The 25439-nt window shown below is 32.7% G+C and overlaps 1 protein-coding gene across 1 annotated transcript in view; it reads left to right on the top strand.

Annotated features, from left to right (window-relative positions):
• Window positions 1–25439, top strand: part of LOC125076060 (LIM/homeobox protein Awh) — a 50566-nt gene that overhangs the window by 10854 nt on the left and 14273 nt on the right. The window lies entirely within an intron of this gene.

The following is a 25439-nucleotide window of genomic DNA, read 5'->3' as shown; positions in this document are numbered from 1 at the left end:
ATCTCACTAATATATGATGCATCAAATTTAAATAGGACTGGTAGATCCTGCAATTTGGTTTAACTAACAAACGTATCTTATTTGTATAGATTATAGATAAAAAATACAACTACAAATACAAATTTATTGTAAACACACGCACAGTTCCAAATGCGTTCAAATTGAATGCGTAACTGACTAAAGGTTTACCGACACGATGAAAATGTATTGTGTTTTTATTTTCAACTGACCATCGACATCTGACATCAACTGTCAGAATAAAGGCTAGCTTGATAATTTTAAAAGGTTAATGGTTTTTACAAAGATACCAGCCGTTTGTCATCTTTTTAACCGACTTAATACCGAAGTGTACTTGTTTTTAAGCGAATTTATTAGTGACTAAGTTACCGATTTTTAAGATTTACGCGATAAAAACTCATTTAATTCGATAGCGATAGGTCTAGTGCTAATTATAAGGCGGTCGATGATGATGGTAATGATTACTTGAACTGGTTGTAAATAAATATCTACGAATTTCCTTTATCCCGTATCAAGTATAGTGAATTAATTTACATATCGATCTAGATTTGTAAATTAAATGACCGATGTAAAAGTTTTACGCACACCTATCTAGATTAATCTTCCACGACATATTTACATAGACATATCGAATATTTTGTCTTTACGCGTGTAAATGATTGAATTATTCATATACTCAGCCAATATCAAATAATTTTATACTAATAAAACAAGAAAAACGAACAACAATTGTAATGCCAATTTAAACAATAAGGTATTAACCTAAGTAATAAATTTTCTTATATTGTTATTGGCCTCAATGCTGTTATAAGTGTAGAGTATCGTGTCTCATATGTAATCTATAATTCATTGAGATGAGATCAAACACCGTTACGATTAAATTGAAAATATAAATCGAATCGAATGATTTTAGAAAAACGAGTTCAATAGGAAAAGATTACTTAAAAAACGACATTTTATTGCGGTAATTTATTTCAATTGCAAAATATATTGAGTTGGTACTTAGAATAATTTATTAATTATGTTTATTTCCTCTCTCTCTCTATATATACATACATACATACATACATACATACATACATACATATATATACGACTTGTGAACGTTTCTAAACTAAATGCCGTGAGCCTTTTAATTATAAAATTAAAGCTGTTACTAGTCACAAGACGATATTGAAGTTCACTTTGAACATTCAGAGAGCGTTTATAGCTTAAACAAATAGAGATGTCATATCCAATATATATTTAATTTAAGGTTAAAATACCAACCTTTTTTATTCCGACCCAGAGCTACCGGAGTGCTTTGAAAATGTTATAGAAAGAGTTGACAAGGGACGTTCGGACGGACAGACGGGAGGATCGCTGTTTATTGAATAAACAAAGAAGGCTGAGCGGCATTGTGCAACGATGACGCGGATGTTCCGTGTTAGAGATCCTTAGGGAATTATCATTTTGTTGTCATTTTTTAATCGATTACGATGCAGTTACGAAAGCGTTTAACATTTAAGTATGCGATTGAGTAAGTTAAGTTCATATGACTTTATTATCTTGAAACATTTAGTTAGAATTCTACAGTTAAACTTGTACCAGATAGGTACTTTATGTTTTCGCCAGGTATTAGAGAGAGCAATAATAGCTAAAATGTTTAACCGCGGTAAGAGTTCGTTATCTGCTCAAAACACATTATCTCACAAATATTTCAAAGTGAGCTTGCTTCAAATGTTTATACAACATTTTAATGACCACGATATTACAAATATTATAATTTCAATCCGACGACGAGGGTGGTGTTCAACTAACATCAAAACACTCAAACGCATCAGTAGTGTTAGAAATATTGTAACAATTAAATTGTCGATATAAACATCGGCTGGGTCTGTAGTGTTTTTGGATCTTATTTACATGATGTTGTCTAATTATGGTCTATGTAGCTATTAACAAAGTCACTTATAGTAATCAATGCCTCGTTAGTGTACTGACTAGCTTACAAAGCTGTAGATCACGAGGTTATATGTTCAATTTCCGAATCGGGCTGATAAATAATTATTCATTTCGTCTGTCATTAAGTATCTCTATAATTGGTGGTGGGGCGTTTTTAAACACCAAGTGGTTAGCACCCATATATTGTACCGCAATCGGCAATACTTAGTATTATTGTGTTTCGGCTTAAAGGGCAAGTGAGCCAGTGTAAATACAGTCACAAGGGATATAACGTCTCAGTTCCCAAGATAGTTAAATTATTAACGGATTCAATGTCTAAGAGCAGTGGTGACTACTTACCATAATGTGTATGTATTTGTTTGCCTAACCGTGTTATAATAAAAGTTTATACACCCCATGAAAAACATCCCGTGCAGGTTAGTCTCGCTTGAGGCCGCCGTGACCCGAATTGGACATGCTAGAATATAGTTTATAGTTTGCATATAATTGCAACAAAAGAAAATATCTTTAATTAAAATTTCCAGGTCCTTAATTCCAACTAGTATGACAATCATTTTGTATTGCACGCAATGGTACTTTGTCGTTTTCATAAACGTAACTATCGGATACTTTTAAGTAAAATCGAAATGTCCGAATACGAAATGTGACATGGTTGTAATTATTACGAAACACTAACGAGACTAGCATTTCCATCTGAGTCGTTTATATTTCCGTATTCATTAGAACTTGTAGTTTTAGTTTTAGTTTAGTGTTTACTAAATTAACTTAGACTTAGTCATGACTACAATTATAAATGGTAGGAATTATTTTGAGTAAACATTTTATTGGTACAACCTAGTTATGTATAGGTCGAGCGCCTTGTTTATTTAAAAAGTTGCAATGTATTTGTGACAAACTCCAATAATTCAGTTGTTCGAGTAAGCGAACGATAAGTTTGAATCGTGAATTGAAAGGTTAATTTTACGTTTGGAAAGCATTGGTGAGAATCGAATTGAAGAGACGCGCATTGTTAGAAAAATAATAGTCAGATATATATATGTGTATAATTTTATTTAAGTACTATACGTAATTTTGTACCGTAGCGTGTTACACACACATACACACACACACTCACGCGTACGACACACTGCATGATTAAGTTTTTGGCAGACAATTTTGTGGTCACCACTGCATTTTATTATTAACCATTCCTTCTATCGCCAATGAGCTACCAACCTTGGTAACAAAGGTAGATTATTTGATGAGTGAGTAGTACCAGACGGGTTTGCCAATTGCCTACACCAAGTGTAACACTCTAACACAGACAGACAGAAGTGCCCAATATTTGAACCCAAGGTGTCAGAATTTACAGCCAAGATGCATAAGCTAATATTTTAATAAAGTTTAAAAGAACACAAGATGCTATCGGAGACATACGCAGTGTTCGTCAAATTACAACTTAAAAAATACTAAACTATACATGTGAAACCAGACATTGGAATTTATTTACCTAGTTTAGTTATAAGTATAGTGAAGTATTATATTATTTAAAAAAATAATATTAATTATTACGGCAAAATTAATCCTTCGATTTGACAACCGTTGACTGTACTCATTAATCAATAGTTTTATCATCGAATTAACAAAATTAATGGATATTAATTTATTACTTTAGACATATTACAAAATCTCTTACAATAAACGAGATGATATGTGATATTATTTTATTTGTACAGATCTCCATTTTGCCTATAGATAATATATAAGTCAAAGTGTAAATAAGTCATACTGGAACCAGCGCATAAATCTATACATAAAAATTAAACCCGATAATATAACTACTTATATAAATATACGAATTGTACTAATTTCCTATTTTAGATATGGTTCAACATATAAAGGTCAGAGCAAAAATAGTACCTAATAAACTATATTAATATCTATAATTAATTTTGTTTTAGGGCGCGTTTTGTCCAATATGTTTCAAAGATTGCTTTTAATACGGAACCACGCTCTCCTACGGCCTCTCGTTGCAATTTAAGATAAGAATAAGAGTTCTAATCAATTGTTGCTGAGCTCGATACAACAATGAAAACGCTTTTGATAGTAACACGTATTTATTTAGAACTACATATGTATTTATACGTTTTTTGTGTAATACATACAATAGCCTAAACAAATACTTGCTATATATTATTTGTAAAGAGTGATATTTGAATATCAAACTGCAAGTATTTTTTACCACCACAGCCTAACCACAGTCAACTAAATATAACGTACTTACACTGGTCAGTGTTCTATTTATTTATTCACGCAGTTTTCTTTCACTATTGTGCACAAGATATTTTGTAAAATAAACTTCTGTAAAATTTTATACTTGCCCGATTTTGAAACCGCGATGTTCAAGTAAGGACCACGTATATTATCCACGGTACCAATTCGACATATCGCTAAATAACTATTTATAAAATACTAGCCGCGTGGGTTCCGGGTCCGGCACCGTGGGCTGTGTCATCAATGCAAAAAGGTTTTTCAAATCTGACTGTATAGTTTAGTCGATTTCTCTTGATATTGTACAATATATAACAAACATAGAATACGAAACATTTTTATAAAATTATCTTATTAAATAATTTTATTAGTCTACAGACTTGGCTCCGTTACATTTTTATGATATGCCATATTATTGCTATCATTTGAATAATTACATAATATAACTAAGATATATTTTTATAACGCCATCATAGACGTAATTATTATTTTATAGGAACAAAAAATATATACACTTTATCACACAAATGATCTTTCTATGTCTTCATATACAATGTGTAGTTGAGTTACGAGCAATTCAGGCTCATTGCAGTATATTTTAACGAGCTTATATTTATCTTCGTCTGTTAATGTGTGTGGGTCAATTGTTTCATATTAATTGTAAGGCACAACCACGAAAAAGTATGATCTAAAGTTTAGCACACCCTGGGTATCGATGACGATACAATATAGTGTCTACTAAATATTGTTTATTAATTCAAAATGGCCGCCGAAAAAAGCTTATTTGAAAAATAGTTTTATTAATTTATTTAAACAGTGAACATTTAACGCCTCCGACGTTACGGATAAAATGATAAATCGCTTTGCGGTGCAACGAGCATTATACGCTAGTTCTGGAATCTTGCCCCATTAATATTTCATCAAACAGATGTCTAATATTAATAGTGCTCGATAGAGTGATGGAGAACGATACAAAGCGTTTGTTCGAGTTCACAAAAAAAACCCTCCGTCGATGGTAAAGGGCTGAAAATATCACATATTTCACTGCGCGTCAAGATACTTTGAATGACCGCGACCTCTGATGTTTCATTATTCCTCTCGGTTTTTTATTTGCTTCTAATAATAATATTTTTAATATAATGTTTTTATTACAATAGACACTTGTCATTCATCTTAGTCAACACGATGAGGTGATCCGGGGATATTTATATCGCTCGAGAATGTTTCCGATAGTCGATCGTATATCGTGAGGCTGAGCTAGTTTTGAAGAACCGATGGGAACGAAACTGGTCGTCGCTTCGATTGTAATTATTGAAATTGACTCTAATAAAATATAAACCTATGTCCATAAATATAATTATTACATCAAATAGTTTCTTTCGGACAAATTATTTAGCATATACGTACTTACGTATTACCAAGATGGCTGTGACTATTTCATGTATTCAAAAATAATTTTCATCTTTAATATTTGTTAATCTTTATATTGATTTGTTAACAAAAAAACTTTATGTTATATTCAGATGTTTTTATGCGCGTAAGGCTCATTTCATTATAAAAATTTATTTATCTTGTAATATTTGTTTAAGTTTATTTGAGTCAAATTTTGCGAGCTGTTGTGTGTGTTGTGTTATTTGAACTACTTCCTATTTTAAAAATTGATATTGTGCTAATTATTTATCTTTAGATTTGAGCATTGATACTGTTACAATATGATGCATTTTTTTTTAAATTATACTTTCGTGTGTATCAAAACAGCATCACTATTAGGCGTTATATTAATATTAGGCGTAGCTGGCCAGCTATACTTGTAAACTTCATATATGAACTAGCTCATTCTCCACTAGTGATCGCTTATCACAACATTGTAACACAAATCTTTGTAGTTTTGGTAATAAGCGGTGGTAGCAACAACAAACAAATTAAGCAAATGAAAAACAGAACGTCACTTGATTTGTTTTGAACCCGCGATATGTATGTTTAAAGCCACGTGTTCTTTCCACTGAGCCACCTCGGTTCAATGTACTATCAATTATTAAATTTTTAAGTGTGCATGTATTATTATAGTGATGGTATTCGTATTAAGTTGATCGTAAATCTGGAGGGATTCGATATGAAGCGACAAAAACGGAGCGCTTTGTGAAGGATGATTAAGTGTTGTATGAAGTATAATTTATACGCGGTAGCGGGATTTTATATAGAAAATAATGAACGCGGTTTTAGAATATCAAGCAAATAAAAAAATTCAACGATTGATCGAGTGGATCGTGTGACGGATAGGATTTTCCTTATTGTTTCATATCTCGTTTTAGCCGTTATTATTACCATACTTACTTCAATTTCAAACAGCAATAAAATTATATTTAATTTTAATATTTAACAATGTGCTTTCAATTTATAAAAAATAAAAAAATCTTTTCATATAAAACTTCAGTATTGTTTCCTCGATAACACGTTTTCAAAGTACATCTCTTAAATTATATACTGTATCTATTATTTATTTTGATACGCTTATTGTTGTTAATACATCAAATAATGCATAGTGCTCGGTTAAATATATAGTTGACAAAACTAATCACCATAATAACATCTTCAATAAAATTTAAAACAAGGTTTTCTATACATTTTAGTCTACGTCCGTTGAGGAGTAACATTGGTAACAAACCTTGGTGTAGAAGCGGATCATTGTTACCATAAATATACACTGTGTATTTGAATTAAACCAACATCTAAAATTACAACACCGTAGGATAAGAGCAAGTGATTACAGTTCTACTTGCAAGATTCGATCTGAACAAACAAATGTTGCAAGTTGAATAAATGCTTGGAAAATTATCGAATCTCGTTAGCGCTTGTAACAATATATTTTTATATATTTAAAGTTACTAAAACTTCAAAGTCACTTTATGTACTCTTTATTTGATTTTATTCTTTATCTCAGCGATGTTATTTATATTTATTTAGTATTTTAGTATAACTTTGTAAGTATGCCCTAAATAAGATATTACTCGCAAGCTTTGAAAAAAATAATATCGAAATACCTTCGTCAAAACACTTAAATTTCATAATAAAACATAATCATACATTACAAATTTCCGTCCGCGCGTATCGCGTACACACAAATTGAATAATTTTATTTAACAAATTAGTAAATATTAAGTGCATTATACCATCACGGCTGGATAAATCGCTCCAAAAACGATCAAATATTCGGCTATTTGGTTAGAGATTTTTCCAAATAATCGCTAATCGATTCTGTGTGAATATTGCAATTTTATACAGGCGACTAACTTTTAGTGGAGATTTGATCAAACTATACATGGTTCACATCCCAGATCAAATTTCTGTAGAGGTAAAACTATAAAACAATTGAATGGTAAAAAAAGATACGAACGGATCGAATAGTATATATATAATAATTGGCGGTAGATATTCTACCGCCAAATAACAGTACACTGTATTGTTGTGTTCCGGTTAGAAGGGTGAGTGAGCCAGTGTAATCAAAGGCACAAGGGACATAACATCTTAGTTCCCAAGGTTGGTGGCGCATAGGTGATGTAAGGAATGGTTAATATTTCTTACAGCGGCTTTGTCTATGGGCGGTGGTGACAACTTACCATCAGGTGGCCCATATGCTCGTCCGGCAACCAATGCCATAAAAAAAAAAGTATATTTTATTAAAAGCTTTTAACTTCAGTGTGCAATTTATCGTATTCATTTACAAACACACGATTATTTTTAACTTCAAAGATAATTTTTCGTGGTGTATAAATAATTTATTTTTAATTGATTAAATAATTTTAATAAATTAGAATTAATTAAATAAATAAATAATTTATCATAATAAATTGAATCGCGTCCAACTTCAGGTGATATCTCGACCAGGCCCGTTTATTAAGACTAATTTTAAACGAACGAAACACACATGAGATATTTAAAATTCAATAACATAAACACTTTTATATTTAAACAGTTATTTTTTTGTTCTTCTTTGCTTTCAAATACAATAATAGTAGATATAAATAATTGTAATCTATAAGTTTAAAGCTTTAAGAATCCAGGGAGAATACATATGAGAATGTCATCACCGATGCGCGGGACTTATGACCGGCGAGTTAACAAAATCGTAATGCATTTTCTCCCATTAACTATCGACGATTTAAAACATTTTTCATTATAAAATTACTATTAGACTCTCATACAAGCATACGAGTACAAATGCGTTCGGAAATGCTGACAATGAGCGAACATACGTCATAAACGGCCGCATCGGTTTCGGTGAAAGAAACCAATACTTTGGCTCAGTAATCCTTATGTAAGAACTTATTCCGTGGGGATTAAACGTGTCCTGGCTGTAATTTATCAATTTGGTACCTTCACAGGTATTTTTTAAGTTATAAATCCAATATTATTTTTAGTAACGCCGCGCGCCGTGGGACGTAACGGTGCTTTTGTTAAATGAGATTTCGTTCAGCTATAATGTCTTTAAAGAATACCGAAGGCACGACAAACATACATTTATAACTAATAGAATAAAAAACTATTTGTAAATAGTAATAAACAAAACCGAATGTAATTTTATTTCTATTAGTTTAAGTGAAAACTATTTTTGGGTGCAAGGAGAATAAAATTACAATGTTGTGCAGTGCAGCAATTCTGTGCGTAATGTTTAATGAATCAAAAGATGAAGAGTTTTCGTTTTTCATTCAAACGTGATATTTTCCTAAATTATGTAGGTGCTTATAGCTATATATCGTACGTGATTTATAATGATTTCAATAGATTAGCAATCTATTGATGGGTGAAAGTTATTCAAGACTTAGCTGAACGCATTTTATAACATCTGATTTTTTTAGTATATATTTAACACGTTTATAAAATTAACGTGCCGAATCACTTTGAAAGAAAGCACGCAATATTAAGCAAATGTTTAATTCATATATAATTAAATCGCCAGATGTAAACGAACACCGGACTTCGATGCGTGCAGCAGGTAAGCTAACCACTGCGCCAGACGGACGTTAGTTTATTAACTATAAATACAAAAACAATATTGGCTGTCCAATTTCGTTCGCGAGTTAATTTATTGAAGCAGCCATTAAACATTTGAAACGGGGTATAAATTTCGACGTCAGCCAATAAAAACTTGAACAATAATACATTGTATGCCGTAATAAGTGTAACATTTACTTGTATTAGTTTATCTTAAAATACATATGAATATTACGATGTAGTTTTGTGGAACGATAATAATTTAAAGGCAGTGATCGGCCTGCGGCTGGATAAGACATAGCTACTATGCTGCAGAATAAATTAACTCACTTCTAAGAATGATTTAAAACTCTTAAGCGTGTATTAAACACCTTTGGTCGTATTGAAAATAGTTGTAATTATTATGGACAAAATAGATAACACTGATTTATAGGAGCAATGATCGACAGTCGATCATTTTTTTATATAAATTAAATAGTTTTATTACTGTAAAAGAATGTAGGTCGGTCCAGTCGTAGAAAATACGCGTGTGAAAGACAAACTTACGGCACCGGCCTTCTGACATCTTTATTACAAACTTGACACTTTAATTTCAATAACGATATAATAACCAACACCTATCAATCAATTTGCTGCTTAAGTACTTAAGGAATAGATATTAAAATCACATGAGTTTGAAATTGTATACACAGTTTGCGCGAGAGTCACTTGTGTCAATTGTTTCAGAGCGTACGGGCCCAACATGATAACATTAGATATTCGTTACATTAATTTGAACCTTATTTCGTTTGAGTAAAAGTTAAAACGTAAATTGAAACAAGATTGAATGTTAGCATGAAAAGGTATTTGTGGAGAACAAACATGTTCAATAAAATTATTTAGAAAATTCGATTAAGCACGAATCAATAGCGGCTGTACTGAGCCGTCGGTTACTTGAAAGCATTTTTATGTCTTTTATTTCATGTATATTGGAGCAGTGGTTCCTTACAATTAAAGATCATAGAATACGCAAAGAATATTATGTGTCCACGGAACCCTGAACCGTAGGATAATAAATCATATTTCTGCATTTTTGAATAAAAGTAAACATGATTTTAAAGAATTCAAAAAATATTTTAGAATCCGTGAAGATATAATCCGACAATGTTTCGCGTTTCATTTGATAAACCAATTCGCGGAACCATTTGATTATCCCATGGAAACCACTACAAATACGTCGTATTAATACATACAGAACAATATAACATTGTATGCGGTAATAATTGTAACACTATAAACAAGATTTAAGCACCAAACATTTTAGGATTTTTAGGTGGTTCATTAGTTATTAAAACCAAATTGCACACAATTTAAGGATGTCATACTTGCTTTATCTGCTCACAAACCTTAATAGTTGAGTGTACCACGAAATTAGTAAGTAGGTGTTCAAAATACGTACATAGTTAATAATTCACACATATATACTTTAATACATATACATACTAACATATACGTATTTAATAATTATTTAACACACTTATGGAATTTAATTGGCGTTATCTACTGATTTTCTTGTCTGTTCTCTCTAGAATATGTGTATATTTTGAAAGTATGACTTTTCATATAATGTTGTATATGACTATTAAATAGCGCTTAAAATACTATATTACTTCAATTCAGTATTTTTTGGTTTCGATACTACAAACAAAATTAATGGATACAATTACTAGCAAAACTGTTTTTATAAAAAAGTTTAAGAAAGGAATTTTTAAGATATTTTTGATAGCAAAATAACTTTTTTTAACACTAAATATAATTAAAACATATATAATTAAGTTAAGTATACTTCGTGTAAGATCCTCATTATAATATTATGGAACAAATAAATACCGTCATTGTTAATAAAAAATAATTTACTGTAAATTTCAAATTGGAGTTCAATACTTTAGTTGATAGTCCGGCGTCCCATCCAAACATGTTGTATTATAAGGCACAGAGCGTGCTCGGACTCTACGAGGAAGCAAAATGTAATGATTATTGTATCATTTTAAAACAAAAGTTTTTTTTTTTTAAACAAGCCATTGTTTTAATAAGCCAGTCCAGTGGTTCAAACCCAGGCAAACACCACTGAAATAAGTTTTGCTTAATGAGGAAACCTGCATAGTGTATTGGATGAAAATCTGTCTCAATCTACATTGGCGTAGCGTGAGGGATTAAGCTCCAAGCGCTCTCCTTAAAATCAATATTTATGAAACGTATTAAATATAATTCTGAGTCTATATTTCAGCTCTTATTAATGTATATACTACATACATAACTTAAAATGTCGGACACAACTTGATACGCCTGACATTTCCATAAATATCTCATAATTAGAACCAAACATACTTCTATGTGAATGTAATCACATCGTAGTAGTGACGTAGCCATAGTAACATCGATAAAAATCTAAAATTTACACTTCATCTTAGTCATCATAATCAACAATAACGTTACTGATAGCTTGATGCGTATGATCATCAATGTTATAGCGTTGACCATCGACCACCGACCACCGGGCCGGGATTGCCTTGTTCTCAGAACCAGCAGGACGTTGTATCGTCGATTGTGTGTGTTTGTGTAGACAATGGGAGGTATTTACGCACAAATAGCCGTCCCGAGGCGCGAGCAGGTGGGGCGGGCACGAGCGGCACCCTGGGGCTTGACACCACGAGAGACGCCAGCTGACTGTCGATATGTCGATATTTGCCAGAAATGTTGTATTAGTTTTCCTTTACTAGTTCATTAGATGCGATTGGCTAAACGTGGACTTGGATTTTCTAATGTACGTTTGTGAATTTAATTTTATTTATACTAGTGGGCAAGTTGATATCTATATATCATGATAAGTATTTTTTTATTGAATTAATTAATTAAAAAGTAATGGAATATTATTTTTGAATATTCTAATAATAAAGATTTTTAAAAGACAAATCGTTCAACAAAATAAAATCATATAATAACTTATTTGTGCTATCGATAGCCTGCAACCTCATCCCTACTGATCTTTTTGGTACGAGCAATTCACACCTGCCGTCGACTTATGCGCATCTTTTTTGTAAAGTCAAATTTGGAATTAGCAATAATCTTAAATAAGAATAATATCATATGGTACGAACATGTTTATAAATACGTTGAGATCTTTCGAGCTTATTAATTACTATCTGATGACTTTATATTGTTTGGGAATTTTGTTTAAACAAATGGCTCTATTTAAGCTTCTCACCGGTTAATTGGGTTACCTACACTGTGCTCTAGTTAAGTACGTTTTATTTGAATCGATTCCGATCTTTGTAACAGTTTATTTGAGGAAATAAAAAGCGTCTTGTGATGATTGATATTATGGATTAACTTCGTATTCAAAATAAAATAATGAAATAATATTTTGTTTGAGTTACAATTGACATTACAATTGTTATTTTATAATATTACTTAACGCACTTATAAAAAAAAAAATCTTTTTAATAAAACAATCCACCACATGTTACAAGAAATTAGAACATTTAAAAACAGTCACGTACATATAAAAAAGGTGAAGGAGAGAGTTTTCTAAATAAATATGAATGTAGAGTCTAGTAGATCCGATCTCCGCTACGACAGAACCATCCGTGGCATCAACAAATGCAAATAATCAGGACGGCGAGCCTCTGCCCGCAGACTTGAACAAGTTTTAATTAGTTTAGAATTTTGTTTGAAAACGCTATGAATATTAAAAGGCCAGCCGACCGTTTAATTTACTACACTCGAGAACGAGACCGGCCGAGGCAATTAAAGCCGAAAAACAGAACTAGCATCGCATTATTAATACTGGCGCCTTCGGCTGTTAAGAAAAAAGAAATTTGGAATTTATACGTCAATAAGATTTTGTCGGGCATTATCGTAAAATGTGTATAGTATTTAATAGTTGGCACAAGGCCCGCCGCTCCTATTAGAATATAAGTTATATGACAGTTGTAACGATCGACCGCGCCCCGCGGACGCTCTGGCCTACTACTCCCGCTGAACCTCTGGAAGGATCCTATTTATTTAAAAAACATATTGGCGGCACTTAACTTGGCGGCGGCTAGTTACGAATGTTACCCGAGTACGCAGGGTTAATAATTCTTTTGTTGGCAATATACGCGCTTTTACGGCAGGGTCTCAGAAAACGTACGAAATTATTCATCTGTAAGATTAAAAAAAATCATTCAGAAACGTTTGTTTGTTGAAGGATATAAAACTAATGACTTCTTAAATAAAATTCGCCTTGGGAATGTACCTTATTGCAAGCAATCGTTACACTCATTAGCATTCAACTGTAAGGAAAAATACGTTTACTTAAATACCGCAAATAAGGCTATCCTTAATCTAAAGTCGAAAACTTAAAAGATCAATTATTATTATCTATTGGCTTGTGATGGAGGTTGGAAGGCATAAACAATTTTCTACATTAACCTGTCGAACTATTAGACTTCAACGATATCCGATGTCTATTTTATAAAAACATTTGCGTTATATAACCATATTGTGATATGCTAACTTTTATGAATACAATTTACAAGGTTTTTATTATCAGGTAATTGTAAACAAAAAAGTTTAAACAATCAATTATTGCCGGTAAAATGTTTTTGATTGACCGTACCGCGTCAGCAACTTCAAATATTTTTGCATTCGAAGATTATATAAAAAATTCTGGAACCATTAAAACATTCGTCGCGTCTTTCTTTTTGTTTCCAATATGCAATAAATAGGATAATAACGACGCGGCGCGCCGGGGGGCGGCATCTAGCGTCTAATTGTCAGTAATTAGTCGACCTCTTCACCGGCCGCTGCGTGTTTATTGACTGTTTATTACTTAATACCTTCTCTCGATGTTTTCGAATCTATTCCGAAGAAATATAATGATCGAAGTCGAAGCCGACAGAGAAATTTGGACGATTTAATGCATGCTTGTCATTTTATGTCGATAGCTCGATCTTGGCTTGGCGCCCTGACGCGCTATCATCGTAGTCATCTTGTAATCGTGTTATGGAAGAAATGTAATTGGTTTTGTTTATTGGTAACATATAAAAACACGGTTTTTATGTTAGGTTATGGTTTTAACGGAATTGAGTCGATTCATAGTTTATTTTCTAGGCAGGTACCTATACTAGGTAGGTTTAGTTAGATATATACTTAGGCGAAATAAACTTATTCCACGACGCTTGCTTTATTTTATTGACAAGTAAATTACTAAAGTAAGTAGTAAAGTACATGTGACAGAATTTCATCCGTTCCAAGCAGATTTTCTCACGATTTATTTCACCGCTGAGGATGAGACTATTTCTAACCTACATACCTACGTATACTTAAGGCATATGGATATTTGTTTGGTTTTTAATCGAGCTTTAGTTATGTACCCGGTTAATGGTACTCCTGACCACCTTCGCATTTGTAAACTATTTTTTGCATTGTAAGCAAATTCTTATATTGTTGTATGAACTACAACTACTCCTCGTGTGAATACTGCTTAAGTATTCTTCTGAAATGTATTTTGTAGGTAACATTTTTAATTATTATTGACAGTCATTTGACTTAAATTTATTTGACCTTAAAATTTTGTTACGGCAGATGAATTTAAAATCTTATAAATAATTTGTTAAGCTATCTTATAAAATTTTTATAGACTATTCATTTCATCGAAGTTCATCTAAGCAAATATTTTGTGCAAGTGTTTGATATTTTTTTAAGTAAGATTTTAGCTTTTTTTATACCTCATCGCTAAACGAAAGCCGATCGGTTGAAGTAAGAATTAATATTAATTTTATACATGTTCCTACTTACATTTTATATATAAACGTTAATATCCGTTCTCGAGCTGTATATTATCTTTTATTTAGTTCTACTCTATATAAATATAAGAGTACTTTTCAGTAGATACGCACATAGTTCACTTACAAAAAACGTCATTTCAAAAAAATAAGTAAAATATAACTAAGTACCTATAATAAAATTGTAGGTTTCTTATGAAATAAACTTATCTTTTTTCTATTCAAATATTGTTCAGATGCCTAATGTTGTAAATTGTAAGTTTCTCGAACTCCATACAAACTGTTTGATCGCCCAACGCTCTTACATGACGTGTGCAAACACTGACGTCAGCACGACACGCCCAGCCCCGCCCGCTGTACGCTCTAATACATATTACGCAAAAATGTACCTTATTATGATATAATAAAGCTTAGTTTTTAACGATAATCCTATTTTACTTACATTTGCTATTCCTGTCTTTTGCTCAAGACATAAAAAATGCACTTTATCGAAATGGAGTAAGGTTCTATTTTAATATTTCTATAATTAACAAGAAGACTATTATTATAGTTATTCGTATCTTGTAGATTTCAATTCTGCGCTCTGTTTAAATTGAATAAAGTTAAATTTAAAGCGTAGAAAAACGTACGTAGCGTACACAAGATATTATTATTATAATGATTATTTCTGAAAAAAAAAAAAAAATTATTTAAATGTAAAGCAAATGTATGTAAAACTATATATTTTTAATTCTCTTAAACTACTTAATACCAACTTCTAAAACGATGATTAAAGTCAGATTAACTACTTTTTCTTGAATTCGAATCGTCATTGGTCGATAGCAGCCAATCACGCAATAGCCGACCAATAAGCGTTCAGTATTTTGTTACTACTTTATTCATCGTTTCAGAAACCGGAAGACAGTTTTTTTTAAATTGTTCAATCTTTAGTCCTGAATTAAATGAAATTCAATTCACCCGCCATAAACAATACAGCCATTATTTCATTTGTTGTATGACTTAACTATCGTCTAGACATGTTATTAATTTACATAACTCGTCATTCAAACGCTGAGAACAATTATGAGCGGCGAGAAAAAAAGAATTTTTGTATAATTTGATAATAAAAACTTGAATGATTATGTATATTTATGTATTTATATTATGTATTTTATTTCATCTTGGCCTTAATATAAGCAAAACCAAAATATTATGTACCTACATATACATATATTGTTTGCAATTATTCATATAAAAGTAATGTACTTAGTTAGGTACTTTGTGGATTTATCTTACACAAAAATTTGGAAGCGATGCTAAGAAGAGATTTGTATTATGGGTCTCCCAGCCTACTTTACCGTATTAACAACTAAGAGTTCAATCACTTTGTTTTAGTTTACTTGGTGGTAGCCCGTCTGGGTAGGTACCACCCACTCACACAACAGTACTCATTATTTTTGTATTCCGGGTTGAAGTGTGATTGAGACAGTGTATTTACAGGAACAAGGGCCGTAACATCTTAGTTCTCAAGGTTGTTTATGCAAAATTTCATACGCCCTAATGTTTATGTAGTGTTGATCACTTACCATCAGGTGATACATTTGGGCGTCCGCCTACCGATGCCATAAAAAAAATCTCACTGAAATGATTTATCTCTTAAAAACTCCTTGTAGATATCTGTGGAACTGTTCATAAAAACTAAATTGTCAAAGGAATGTCAAAAGGTGATATGTGATATCTTCTTCTTTATATATAAAAATAACCGAGTTTTTTTAATGCAAACGCAATATAAAATAACCTATCTATTATATTAAGCGTATTCCAGAGAAGATTTTTGGCTAAACATTTTCATAGAAAATAATTCAACGTATAATGTTACCATATCAACTATTGGCTGGGTCTGCTAGTTAACTGTAATAATTATGACATGTGATCGATACACGTACCAAAAAAGTGTATCACAGTTAGTCGGCTATGAACAGTTCAGAAGTGAGATACGTAATGAGCTCTTACAGAATAACACTGCAGATACGAGACAAGTTACATATGTTGTTGAAATAATGTCGCAGATCAATTACTTCTCTTTATTTATTTGATGTTATTATACAAAATCATAATACGCAAAAGGTAGAAAGTGGCGCATGTTCAGATGCACAGGAATTTGGGTTCAGTTACGCCCACTCTCCGAATATTCACGTGCTTAATTGGTATATAGTATGATCAATTTCGTAAATGAATCCTGCTTGTGGCGGATGAAAAGCCGGTAAATCTGATCAATTGCATTGCAGCAGCCTTGTGGAATATATAAAAAGCGGACGCCCAGCACTAAAAAATAACAAGCAATTTAAATAAAAAAATATGCTCATGATGACTTCAAAACTAATGTTAGGTATAATTGCCGAAGCATAGACATGTGATCTGTGAATCTGCTTTATGATTCAACAAATGTTAAGATTAAAACATCATACCAAAGAACGGTTGTTATGAAAATTCAAATAATTTCACTTCTCAATTCAATCATTACAAAAATCACTTCTATGTATTACTCGACAGCAAGTAACGCGATTGAGAATCGGGACCATTTCCAGGTGACATGCATGCTTAGATACGTACTAAATATTTATCTTCTATTTTATATGCCTATCTCCAGTCGGCTTACATAATATAATTTTTTATGCTTTTTAGGATTGATAAATATCCTTTTAATTTTAATAACGTTAATTGTTAATCAAGAAAATAATAATGCACTTATCTTATAATCTAAGTTTTGTCGCGTGACTTCTTATATTGCAATACCGTGACAAAAAACTAGCTAGCTATGTCCTTTCCCAAGATTTAAATTATCTCCTAATCAAATCTCAACTAAATTAGTTCAGCAATTTAAGCGTAAACAGGACACAGACAGAGCTACTTTCGTATTTATAATATTAGTAAAGATAGAGCCTATGCCCTTTCTTAAAGTACAAAATAACAATAAAAACAACGTACCCCCTCAAACCCTCAAGCTACGAATCATAAAATATATCTTAGTAGATATATACAATTTTGTAATTTGATTCTGTATGCATAAATATAATAATAAAAATTAATGTGAGCAATGACTTTAGAGGTATAAATTAATTACATATTTAAGAATTTGTAACGTATAAAAATATAATGTTTTATAAGTGCCTTTGGCTGAGAACGCGAGATGGTAGCCCTACGGTGACGGATGGTCGCTATGACCCCCGTCACCGTGAAAAAACTCCAAAGCGATGCGTGAATGGTGTGAACCTCTCTCTATTATCCTGCGCGAACCCCGCTGCGCCACTTCGCAGCGCTTTGTGCCCGCCGTGCTCTCCTCGCTGACACACACATAATTCATTTCCGATCCTTTGTTGCCCACTTGGTTTTTACACTTTGATAAACGAAAAACACAAACCCAAATCGACTGCGAAAGCGCGAAAACAAACTTTCTTATTCGTAAATGTATTTCAATCATCTGTCCCGATCCCGGGCGCCTCTCTGAATACAAAACGGTCTGGAGCACGAATTTCCGAGATTGACTACTGTTATGGAAATTCTTGGAGAAAACCGTTTCTCGTTTGTGTTGTATTGTTTGCGTAATATATTCCGTGTTACGTGCGTTCTGATAAAAAAACGCCTTAAAAAATAGTTGTTCAATGTTCTTGAAATTAAAACTCACAATCGTTTATGTTAATAGTAAATCAGAATTTAAAACAGAATTCCTTGAACGCATTGAATGCGACCGCGCGCCCACTACGTTTAATCTTCGAAATACATTTATCATGTTGAACCGATAAAAATGCCATTGAGATCAGGCTCACACAATGAGATACAAGCTCTTCGTACCTGATATGAGACCGAAAGTCAATTATATTCAAATATAAATCGGATTTGCAAACGTAAGCCCGTGACAATGGCGTAGGGCTAGCGGCGCCGTGCCACCTTTGCGTCGATGCGTTGTAATGGCACGCTGACAATGCTCCTCGGCCGCAGCCTGCCGTCACGCCCGACAACGCCAGACAACCCCCGCGTTATGTGCCGATTTGCGGATTATAAAGTCACCTTTGTTGTCAACTATCATAATTTAGTGTCTGACGATCGCGAAACGATTGACCGATACTTCCAATTTAAACTAAATCACATCACAATAATTTATTATGGCAGCTGATGAAATCAAAAATGATCAGAACTAGTTTCCTCGATACTGTCAGCTTATGAATAGATTTAGAAACATAAATTTTAAATCTAGAATTAATTTGCATACTCAATATATTTTTTTCGGTTCGGTCTCATTTAGTTGTCACATTGTTATAAATAAAGATAGATTGCTGAATAATACTGATTTAAATAATTCATAAATATAAAATACGAGTTGTAGAGATTTGCCGTTATCTATAAATTAGGAAATATTTAATCAAAAATCATTTAACGTGACTTCAACAACTTGATCTTAAAAATCCATTTTAGATATCGAGTTAGGAGAGAAACGCTTTTTTGCAATGACTTTTGTTTTCAGCCGTATTGGGATTAATTTTCTTTACGTGTATGGAGTTGTAATAGTTCATAATTGAGCTCTGGATCGAGTGTTCACGTCACGCCCGCCAAATCATCCAACAAAGGGTCTTTCGTGACGCTACTCGTCCCGGGCACGACCGTTACCTTGCCCATTGTAAACCGTCATTAAATATCAATGACGGCACAGAAGTGACGCTGTGACTGAGCAATCATTTCATACACCATTGCAAACGGCAAACGATCGTGTGAGTTAACTTTTAGAAAAAAATGGCGGCTTCAAAAAATTTTACTACAGATATTTGTAATTATACCAAATAATGTGTTCATTGATATATATAAACATACATATATATATAGTTATTCAAATCATATATGTATTCATTACAAGCCCTCTTAGTTTCCTCAGAAGTCTAAACACACAATATAAGTATTTAAACAAAGATGGTAGATTCACAATCCTTCGACAAACACCTTTTTAGAGGCATAAAATCGTTTGCGTCGCACACTTGTGTGAAAAAAGATAACATTTGCATAATTTAAAATGAGAAAACAGAACAAATAAACCCTTCTAAATGACGCGTTAAATACATTCAAACAACATCATTATATGCGAGTAGCTGGCTCGCTTCGGGTGCGCCAGAAAAACTGTCATAAAAAGCATATCAGTCAGCTGTAGAGGACAATGCGGCCACCGGGGCGCCATTCCCAATGAATGGGCCCTCAAGAAATTTGTTACGAAGATTTTGATGGGTGACAAGTCGCTTTGTCCCATTCGCGTCACGATACATATGTGCGGTGTATATTGTGGTTCCACTGGCGTTTATTGCTATGAATTTGCTCTGGGGTGCTGGGGGAGACCGAGCGGTAGTACTCAGTTTATTGTTTGTCATTATTCGATAGGCCGGGTGCTCCGGTGTCGCTGTTATGCGTGTAAGTTAGAACTGAGTGGAAATTTATTGAGTCGAGGGCTGTTGACTCTTATGAAGTGATACCCCTGTCTTCTATTTAAAGTTATGTGCGTATTTTGGTAGTCACGCACCAACAATAAACACGTATTATGTAAAAAATTGAAACTGATTTTAACGTTTTACAGTTTTTTTTATGAATATCTTGCCGTAACATACATACAACATGTGTTGTTATTAAACGATTAGAGTTCCAACTGTGACGATTTTCTTTCCTATTTATAAATTGGAGTGAACGACCTCACAAGTGGCGCTGCAGGAGTTCTGAAATACTCATGATAAGGCTGTAAACATTATTATCTCGGGTTATGTCAACGGTTATAGGATTTAATTGAATAATATGGTTTATTTATCTCTTTGCCTTTGTTTACCGCGGAAGTAAACTTGCGTTTATTTCTATTTATGATATTATTAGTGTTCCTTTTGGAATAAGATATCATATTAAAAGACTTATTTTTTATGTTTATTATGTATCGCGGCTCGTTTAAACTCCGGCCTTAGGCAGTTTTTCAATTTTTTACTGGTATTCATTCAATTTTTATTAGAATAACAGCATAAATTAAACATTTCCAAACATTTATTTTAGTTCGCGAGCGATAAAGGCTTTGATGGGTGATTCATTTAAAATTTATATTCTTAGTAACCTAACCCGAATATGATGATGAATGATGAATATGTCAACCTGGTTGATTACGGCCACGGAGTCCATTCTCAAGGGGCTCGACATCTGCGCAAAACATATTGTAATGTACATGTATGTGTGCAAACATTAGTGCTCTCTCTTTTCCCACACTGACATGATCCGACGGGACGGTTAATTTGATACGGTCGGAAAAATATATTAGAATATATAAGGAAAATTTTAAAACCCGGCCCTTGAATTCAGTACCTCGGAACCAGCTTTAAAAGCCAGCAAGCCAGCTAGACCAAAAAGTTGTAACACAAATCTCATGTGCTGACAGAATAACCTAACATTTTTGTAATTATGTGTATCCCATCAAAAACATAAATGTAAAAATGAGAGCCAAGTTAAATATTATGATATATACCTTGGTTGTTGACTTCAACGACAAAAGAAGTGAGATCTAAATTTTTGCCAAGTTAAATAGCCCTTCTGAAATTTATTTATAACTACATAAAATAGCATTTCTTCTTATAACTTGGGATAATATATTGTTGCCTAAGGTCTGACTTGGCTAGTTCTCATATAAGAATTATATTATAGCCTTCGTAAGTTCTAAGCCTTTACAAATGAATTATAAACACAAATTAAGCACGCAAATATTCAATGGTACTTGTCTAGATATGAACTCGCAATATCTGGTTAAGATTCATGTTTTCTAGTGACTGGACCATCGCAGCTCTTAATGTACGTATATACTAACTAAGCAATACTGAGCTGTCCTCCATTCTTCTTAGATGTTCTGAGTTATAATTTGTTATTTTAAACACAAACTACAAGTTGTGTTTATAAACATATAAGAACTAGCCAAGTCAGACCTTAGGCAACAATATATTATCCCAAGTTATAAGAAGAAATGCTATTTTATGTAGTTATAAATAAATTTCAGAAGGGCTATTTAACTTGGCAAAAATTTAGATCTCACTTCTTTTGTCGTTGAAGTCAACAACCAAGGTATATATCATAATATTTAACTTGGCTCTCATTTTTACATTTATGTTTTTGATGGGATATCACTACTTTTTGTATATAAATTATTAATAGGTACTTATTAATAACAAAATTACTACCAAATGGTATTTGTTAAGCTATTCTATTTTCCTACGTTTACGGGGTATAATTGTCTTTTTTTTTATACGTTCTTATTTTTCTTGTAGGTACCTCTGAAATGTTCGAGTGAATTGTCCATTCAGTGTCCGGATTTTTTTTACGCGTTTTCTGTTTATACTTAATTTGGTCAAGTAGGAGTGGTATAACGTGCGCAGACGGTTGTACTCTACAATAGAGCTCTCTTGTGTCTTGATTTGAATTGGACCTAAATTGATAAGATGTACTCCATCTAAGGTTTTAACTCTAGAGAGGCCAACGTAAGCCTGCTCTTTACTTAATATAGAGGAGCCTATGTCGAAAAGAGCACCGTCAAGGCGAAGGCCTTCTGATTTGTGTATAATAGTAGAATACGCTAAGCAAATAGAGAATTATTTCCTTTGAACATATATGTACATTACTTAATATCTGTAACTTGGTTTTGACTTCTAGTTCGCAAATTAAATTATGTTTAAATTGAATTGTTATTTTACGTGCGCTATTGCTGTTATCGACGTCCCCAATGTACCTTCTCTATTTTTCCATTGGACCCATTCATCAGTCCTTTGCTGACATCAGCATGCTTGCTCGATACTGTTCTTCCAAGCAATAAGGATCCCCGTTTGTAGCGCTAGAGTACAAACTTAAATCATTCCAGTTACGATATACATACTCTACTACAATCTCACGAAACCTATTTTATTGTTGTATACTAGTATACTCAAACAAAAAATATGCAGTCGAATAGACTAGGCAGTTTCCATCGGAAGGTATTGAAATAATTCTTATGAGCGCGGTTGCCACTCGTTCAGACACGTCCGCGGTAAGGTTTAATCGCAACGCTCCTAACCCGCTGCTCCGGCGTCGCGTCGCGCGCCGTGTACCGAAATGCCTATTATTATTATTTTTTTAAGTATAATTATTTGGCACCATTGATGTGCGCTAAATGCTAGTAATAACGTAATAAATACGAAAGTCGGCTATACTCATAAGTACTAAAACGGAAATATTTGGATTTAAAAACTTAAGGGTGGTATTCAACTTGTTATATATTCACGTGAAGACCTTAAAATCCACATGAAGAAAGCCTGTCATAAGTTTTGATTGCTGGTTCTTACATAAGTTTTTTATTATTACAGTTATTACAGGAACTAAGTATATAAGTGTTCCTATAGACCCAATAAAATGAAAAATTATAATAAAATGATAAAAAATTACCAGTTTCAGATTTTTTCCTTTATATTGGCCTAATTATCTACCTGCATGCCAAATTTGAACTTTCTAGGTCACCTGGAAGTAGGATATAGTTTTGATCTATAGGTCAGTCAGTGATAAAAATGACGATTTTTAGACGTTAATATCTAAATAACCATTTGAGATGCGTTTATGAAATTTGGAAAACATATGTATCTCGCGAGTCTCAATATATGAGCCAAATTTGACACATCTATGTCAAATAGTTTTTGAGTTATGAGGAGGTCAAAAGTGGCTCCAAATGGTTCGTGTAATATTACACACGGTGCTACTAGCCAGTTCTGTTACTAGAACTTGGCTGACACGCTACCGCGTGTCTAGATAATATAATTGTTTAAAGCCAGCGCGGTTAATAAGGCGACAATATCTTGAAAGTATTCCAGAAACTACTCATTGGTAGCTAGGCTAGGCTAGGCTAGTCTGAACAGATAACATCCGCTAATTTCGGCTACTGGCTATAAGACACATATTTTTCTAACTAACGGTATATGACTTAGGAACAGTTAATATAGCTATGTTTGCTCGTTTAACTATTAATTAAAGTATTTAGCTACAAATTTGAAGTATGCTGTTTACTATTTTATACACACAAGTAACACGGAAAGTCATATTTACACATTACCAGGAGTAAATTACGATGTTATTCGTGGTAGCTGTAACGGAAATTTAATAAGACGTAACGCGTAATCAAGCCATGGTCTAAAATATAAAATAAAATTTATGAAAACAATCCAAATTCATTCAAGCAATAAATCGCATTGTCCCGCGAATGTTTTATTTGAGTCACGTCGCAAATATTTGACTAAATCAATTTGACCAACGTTTGATTATCCCCAAGCGGAGTAGGGTGTACTATTTATGCAACGCCTCTATTAGATTATGATCGCAACACCCCCTATAATCGAATAAACACCGCGCGCCTTCGTACACATGTCGTATTTATAATTATTGTATTATAAATGTTTTGCGTTGTTACTTCACTAACAACTCCCCTGACTCCAATCGTAGCATTTATGAAATGACATATTTTATATTTGACGTACATAAAAATTAGGATCTTGACTGCGTTTGCGCAGTTAAATGTTGACTGTAATTTAGTTAAAAACATCGCTGACGAATTATATAATTCTACTGAAATACCAAACAGACGGTGCCCTGTCTAGAGTTTATTCCTATAAAATGAGTAAAGCCAAATAAATAAATATGGCGTCGAATTAACTAGACTCTATGGTTTGAAATTTTGAATAATTTATGTAAATAAAAAAAATAAGATATTCGTACGTGGATACGCGAAAATTTGGCGTTTTGGGTATCGAAATAGATATTACAGGATGCCTTGAAGTAAAATCAAAAGCCTACTCGAAAGTAAATCTACATATCGATCCGAAGATAACTGTATTATTATCACTAATAATTCTTGTTTATTTATTTATTGACTATAAACGCAATTATTATAGCTGAGCTATTCAGCATATACTTATCTACCCTACTCTTACTGATCAAAGACAACGAGATTGAGACATACATAATTTAACTACTAATTAATAATTTCATATATTCCTAGCAAGAAAATTAAATTTGATTTTATCTTTTGATCTGAAATATTAGAAAAATTAAAAAAGCATTTTTCGATTTTTTTAGGCTAGCTAAATAATTTATCATCTACTAGGGCTTAAGATTCTTGTCTAATATATAAATTAGTAGAGTATTATTGTACTTGTATCTAATTAGTTACATATGAAGTCGATTTTAGTAACTTAATCTCCAGATTGAAAATCCGTTCACTTCACACACATGAGATCGCGCATTTGAAATTCGTTTTGTAGTCTCGTTTCTCCACAAAACGTCTTTATATTTTCAAACAGAGGTGCTAAGTAGGTACTACTTAGTGGACTTAGTCACTTCGAAGATTAACTTCTACACTTCGAAGAAAGTCGAAAAAAA

The sequence above is a fragment of the Vanessa atalanta genome, chromosome Z (genome assembly GCF_905147765.1).
Source record: "Vanessa atalanta chromosome Z, ilVanAtal1.2, whole genome shotgun sequence".
Taxonomy (NCBI): Eukaryota; Metazoa; Arthropoda; class Insecta; order Lepidoptera; family Nymphalidae; genus Vanessa; species Vanessa atalanta.
Note: the sequence above shows the minus strand (reverse complement) of the source record. Positions and strands in the feature narration are given on the sequence as shown.